The sequence below is a fragment of the Protopterus annectens genome, chromosome 3.part1 (genome assembly GCF_019279795.1).
Source record: "Protopterus annectens isolate FY-2018-M chromosome 3.part1, PAN1.0, whole genome shotgun sequence".
Classification (NCBI taxonomy): Eukaryota; Metazoa; Chordata; order Ceratodontiformes; family Protopteridae; genus Protopterus; species Protopterus annectens.
Window position 1 is genome coordinate 1,696,959,785 of NC_056732.1, and position 7,177 is coordinate 1,696,966,961.

A 7,177-nucleotide genomic window follows, 5' to 3' on the forward strand; every position below is an offset into this window, starting at 1 on the left:
GAAAGTTATTTTCCTGTGCCACTGTCGAGCAGAGACACATAAGTGATCTCCGGGGTGTATTTCCTATTTCCCATCCACTCATCAAGATTTTTTTTGAAGAGTGCTAATGAAGAACTTTGCCTGACATAGAAGGGTAGCTTGTTCCAGAGTATAGGAAGTCTCTGGGACAGGAATCTATCCCTCCAGCATGTCCTGTTTATTGTGGTGACAAGGTTTAGGTCCCTAGAGCATGTAGCTCAGAGGGACTGGGATTTCTATAGGTGTAGCATGTCCAACAGCTCTGGGTTTGACATAGCTTTATATGTTAGGCAGAGATCACCTCAGATTAGGTGATATGCTACGAAGTAAAGCTGGAGTATTTTGAGGTGGTCAGTGTAGGGCATTTGTTTGAGGCCAGTAATCCTCTTTGTGAGGTACTTCTGTGGCCTTTCCAGCTGCTGCAGATGTCTTGTGAGGTACATTCCAAAAGGGGCGTTGTACTCTATAATGGGTCTAATGAGTGTCGAGTAGAGGGGAACAATGACCTCTTTTTTCCTGGATGAGAACCCTTTTATGATGTGGTGTGTCACGTAGAAGGACTTCCTGACTACTGTGGTGATATGACTATCAAAGGAGAGACTACTGTCCACCTGGGTCCCAAGGTCTCTTATCACGCATTCAGTGTTAAGTAGATTGTTGCCTATGTGGTAGTTCATGGGTACAGAGTTTTTGTCAAAGGGGATGACACTGCACTTTTTGGCATTGAGCTTGAGGCCATGGCTCTGACACCAGGCATCTGTCTCAGTGAGGCCCTTGTGTAGGATGTCCACATCATTTGGGGACTTGACTATGGCTCCTAGTTTGCAGTCATCTGCGAACTTCATTAGCCAGAGGTCTTCTGTGTTAGCCTGTACTTCAGAGAAGTAGATACCAAACAGGAGAGGTCCCAGGATGGAACCTTGTGGTACTCCACTTGTCACTACTTTGAGATCAGATTTGGAGTCTGTAACTTTTACAGTGTGGGTTCTGTCAGTGAGCCAGTTGGCAACCCATCTTGTCACATAGGGATTTATACCTAGTTTAGTGAGTTTAGCTATAATTCCAGAACAGGGGATGGTGTCGAAAGCCTTGGCGAGGTCAAGATAGGCTGTGTAAACCACCTTACCCTCATCCATGGCTTTGGTGACGGCCTCAAAGAAGTCGATCAGGTTCAGGAGGCATGATCTGCCCTTCACAAACCTGAACTGGGTGGGATCCAGAGTTTGGAGATTACCAGTGTGTTTGTTTATGAGTTCCATGATGATACATTCCATGCCCTTGCAGACCAGGCTCGTCAGGCTAATAGGCCGAACGTTCCCGGGATCATTGGTGACTCCCCTTTGTGGAGTGGGATAACTGTTGCTGTGCTCCATTCAGTGGGCACAAAGCCTGATGCGAGGCTATTATTGAACATGGTGCTTAAGTGAGGATCCAGTTAATTCTGAAGTTCATGTAAAACGCAGCCTGGGATGTTGTCCGGTCCCATGGATGCTGTGTTTCTGGCTTTAGAGAGTGCAGCTTTTACCTGCATAGTTGTGATTACAGGGACTCTGCATTCTTCCTGTATAGATATGGGCCCTTTAGGGGGTGAGAGGGTGGTAAAGTTAGCACTGAACCTATCTGCCAGGATGTTGGCAATATCAGTTGGTTCTGTAATTTTCGTGCCTTTGTGCTGTAACTTGGAGCAGATCTGGGTGTTGCCATCTAGATTCTTGACATAACTATAGAATGCTTTGTGGTTGTCCATGGATTTAGTGGCAATTTTGTTTTCATACCTAGCTTTGGAGGAAATATCAAACTCTTTTTGCTATTGTACCAGCCAGGACCAGTGTACATTTTTGTGTTTCAACTCGTATAACAGTGCAGAAAGGCCACTCAGGTCTTGGATGAACTTTCCTAAATAGCTGATCATATCTAGAAAATGTTGTAAATATGTGACATTCTCTGGAACTGGCATTTACACATTTGTTCTTTGCTTGGAAAGATCTAGTTGTAAGCCAGAAATGGCAAACAAATGACCCACATAAGTAACTTCTTTCAGTTTGAATTTACATTTCTGAGGATTCAGTTTAAGATTTACTTCACATGCATGGTCTAGAACTTTTCTAAGATTTCTATCATGTTCATCTTCAACATTGCCTCCAGCAATAATGGTGTCCTCTATAATAGCACATGGATAACCAGAAAAAAATTGTTCCATGGCATGTTGAAAGACTTCTCTAGCAGAACTGATTCTAAATGGCATTCTCAAAAATCTGTACCCACCAAATGTTGTACCAAATATAGTTAAGAATGAAGATTTGCAATCCAGCGAAATTTGCCAAAAAAGAGCTTTTTGCATATATGACTGAGAAAACAGAGGAATTTAGCATGAGAGCAGCTACCTCTTCTACTATATGCATCGGATCATGAGGACGCTTAAGTCCTTTGTTTAAGTCTCTTGGATCAATACATATTCGAATATCATCTGTTGCAAAGCCTTTTGAAATTATTCTACTTTTTACATTTGTGACATTACTGCCCAAAAGCAAACACTTTTCCCCTTTATCTTCATGACTGCCTCCACAATTGTGACAGTTAATAATGAGGTTAGGAGTGGCCCCCTTTGGTTCATATTTCTTTTTCATCTTAACTTTCTGTTGTACACTATCAACATTTGCACTAGCAGACACTGCAAACGTGCTTTTCGCATTCATGAGCATATTCTTATGCTTTTCTGTAATCTCATATATTTGACAAATCTCTATGGCTTTGCTCAATGTTAATTCACTATTATAAAGCAAAATCTTTCTCACTGCACCATTATTAACACCATATCAAGATGGTCTTTTATCATCTCATCTCTTAGAGCACCAAATCTGCATGGTTTTGGTTTATTTCTTAAGTCAGTAATATATGCTACAGCAGTTTCACTAGGCTTTTGATTTCTTGTGTAAAATTTGTGCTTTTCCATTATAATATTCATTTGAGTGTTACATATTTCTCTAAATTTACGTTTTAAGCACTCAGGGTTTTCCTGCGTTTCAGCCTGTATCACCATGACAGGTGCATACATAAATTAATGTTCTGGCTCAATGGCTTCTGAGCCAGCTAAACTGAGAAGTATACATGCTTAGAGTTTTTTTATCAGAAAATGCAGCCTGTATGAAATATCGAAATATCATATTCCTGGTCAAACACTTGCCAGTTCTCAGTAATATCATCATCAAACACCAGTGGTTTAGGTCTGCAAAATCTCTCTGCCATAACAACAAATTGCTTTTAAACATAAGTGTAGACCTGGTACTTGTAATTATGCTCAAATACACAGCAATCTCTCCAAAAATACTTTGCTTTAGTACTGCAAATAGCTCAAACACTCCAGACATTTCAGACACTTCAAAAAGTCTTAGTCACTGTGAAAAAGTCATACATTGAGAAATAATTCTGACATTAAAGCCTTTTCAAACATTTTAAACACTTTGGAGATTATTTCAAACACTTTAATTATTATGTCACTATTTTGGACATTTTGAATATCACTGTAATTCTTTTGAACACTTTGAATGCTATGTCATGTTTGGCAACTGAAAATCATTTAAATGAGTTTAAGTACCTTTGAATAACTGCTGACCTGTTTGCAAGTTCTCTCCTATTAAATTACTCCACTTCCAACTGCATGCCTTATGGCTTCCGAGTTGCTTCAACTCTGGAGTCCATTCTGACACCATGTCGCATGTCTCATGTATTCAAATGTGACACTGAGTGTACTTTATTCATCTTCTTTTACTGTATTTGTATTTCCTCCTACTGTATTTTGCTTTTACCTCTTCTCAAAAGTACTCAATTTTATTTATTTTGCTGCATTTATTACTGTTTGGTAGTAGCCTGGTTAAATTATAACTGTTATTCTAAGTCTTTTGGTTTAAGCACTTGGGCTTCATACCAATTGTTTTACATTATGAAGGTTTGTGGTCTGCACTGTTGTAGCAGGACAGGTAGCATACATCCTTCTAAGCTGGGAATTGCTGATTGAAGGCTCAATGTCTGCTATTCTAAAATTGTATTAGTTCTGGTTTAAGCACTTGGGCTTCAGGCCAGTTATTCTACATTAAGAATGTTTGTGGTCTGCACTCTTATGGGAGGAGAGGCTGGATTCTGCCCTTCTTAGCTGGGAATTTCTGGTCACAGGCTTATTGTGCCTGCTTATTTGAACTGTTTCTTTCTGAAATTGGTGCGCCTTGTTGCTGTAGCATAGACCAGATTCAGGCCTGCTGAATCTAGCTTTGTTTGTATAACTTGAGCACTGATCCAGACCATCTTTTTGGAAAAGGTTACCCTGCACCCTAGTGGCAGGAGTGTGCAGTTAGAACTTGTCTGATTGAAGACTGCTGGAACAGGGTTCAGTTTTGAGCTTTTTTCTGGTTAATTGGGTAACTTGTTTAATCAGTTTGTTTGTTTTCTATTGTTTAAAAAAATTGCACTTTATTCTTCTGCTTTTACTGTATTTGTGTTTCTTCCTAGTTTATTACTAGGGGAATTGACTACAACTCTGATCTGAGATATGTAACAATAAGAATCCTTTTCTGTGCATTTAAAGTGTTTTTTTTTATTGTATCTGTTTTATTTTCTGAAAAAAAAAAAAAAAAAAAATATATATATATATATAACTCTAACATTCATCAAATGCTACACCAGAACTTTTGTGGTAATGGGAGCAAGTTTGTGCAACTATTTATGCACTGTGTGCAAGACACTATTACTATTCCCTTTTTTGTGTATATATATATATATATATATATATATATATATATATATATATATATATATACTTGTTTCCCACCTTTCTAAGCTTGTGTAGTCCAGTTTTCAGGTTAATGCTGAATTCAAGGCTGTGTTACAAGTCTCTGTGTTTGCCCATACCTTACTTGGATATAAGGAAGTTTCTCTGTTCATCTGTGAGAGAAGGGAGCTTTGAGCAGCCTATCTTTCCCTAGAGGAGTGGTATCAGCCCAGAAATTAGTAGTTCATTGGACATTTTGGGCTAATTTCTATCTCTTTCATTTCCCTGCTATAAATACCACATTTGCCCAGTTTTGTGCACCAGGCAGCACCGGTTAGCTAGTGTATAACTATTCCTGGCTCCACAAAGTCTCCTCTTCAATTTTTCCCTTGGAGCAAGACAAACTTTCAACTTAAGCACTCAAACCATTAATTTTTCGGCCCGGTACTTTCTCAAAACTCATAGCAAGCACTTATAAACCCTAGCACTAGACCCCCCCCCATACTGTATAGAAGGACAAGGCTCTCTATTCGACCTTACCAGCCAATCAGTAAGACAGTTCACTGTACCTATCCAGGCATGTCCAAAGGGCAGTTTCAGGTGTACTCTCCAGTCCAACTGGTGACTCTGGGCATTTTGAGGCAATGTTACAAATGCCTCACGTACACAGATAACCCTCTCCTCCTACCACCAAACACTAATACATGCAAGACATGCAATTATACAGTCAAATTGGAGGCTAAGCTCTCTCAGCCCAAGACTGAATCAGACAGTCAAGAGGAGAAGGAAAATACTTGCATCACACCACCAGTCTCGCATAGACCCATTAAACCAGCACAGGCAAAAAACACACATAAATACACAAAAACATACTTGGAGGCTCTAAATAAAAATCTGCAAAAGCAAAAGAGACATCCAAGCAACTTGCACCCCCCAACACAAACCATGAAACACATACATCACAAAACCAGTGTGACATGCAATCACAGCCCTTAAGGCAAAATAACATACCCAACACACTAGTAATAGGCAACTCTATAGTCAGACACACTGCTGTCCCACTCACTAGGCTGAACAAGGAGAAGGTTACTATTAGCTGCCTGTCAGGTGCCAGGATCTGCCACATAACACAAGCCCTCAGGTCACTTCAGAACAAGTACAAATACGACTCTGTCATTGTCCATGTTGGTGTGAATGACCTGAGCCGTACCTCCCTGGACTACATGAAAAGAGACATGAAAGAGCTCTCTGATCATGTAGCCCAGGCCGGTATGACCCTGACCCTGAGTAGCTTCCAGTCCTCACCAAGAATGATACCATGGTATAAAGAAAAAAATATCAATTTCAATAATTGGCTAAGCTTCTAGTGTTATTTAAAGGGGATCCAGTATCTGTCCACCTGGGATGACATGCTCGACAAGCCACACGGCTTGCACCTGTCACCTTTAGGCTTTCGAATACTGGCCAAGTCTCTTGCCACCCCCATAGTGCCTTTTTTTAGGCAAGGTTCAGAAGACAAACCCATCACTGTAAATAGCATAAGTAACAAAAAACTGAGGGTAATGCTACTCAGTGCCAGAAGTCTAAACCTCAAAATGCATGCACTCGAGGCACTCCTTAGTATGGAGAAAAATCGATATATGTGCAGTAACAGAAACTTGGTTTAAGGCTCCAGAGAACACCCCAGCACTACCAGGCTACAACTCATATCATACATTTCGGCCACAGAACCCAGACCGAAATACAAAAGGCGGGGGCGTATCCATATTCATCAAGGATACCCACACCTCCAGGTTAGTGGCACAGCACAATGCTTCAGAGATCATCCACGTGCAACTACCAATGGGCAAAACTGCATTCAAATTGTAGCTTGCTACAGATCACCCACCATGTCCCAGGACCCCCATTCCACATTTCTGGAAACACTGGGAAACATAAAGGTCCTACCAAACACCCTAATATTGGGAGATTTCAATTACCCAAACATTGACTGAGAGAACTACTCAAGTACTAATTCTCTTGCCCAACATTTCCTAGAATTTATAAACTCAAATGCCCTGGATCAGCTGGTCAACACTACTACCAGAGGTGACAACATATTGGACCTGGTCATCACCAACATGGGCAACCGGTGTTCCACACCGGAGGTCAACCCCTCGCTGGTTAGATCTGACCATAAACAAATCACTCTGGATATCCACATTCCGCCTCCACCCCCTGTCAAGGAAACCACCATGAAAAACTTTTCAATAGCAAACTTCACGTTACTTAAGACCGAGGTGGAAAGTTTCAAAGCCCCCATGCTAAAGAATAATGCTGTCCAAGCTGCAAAATCCTTTACTAATGCATTCTACAGGCACCTACAAAAATGCATGGATCATGCTATCCCAAGCAAAA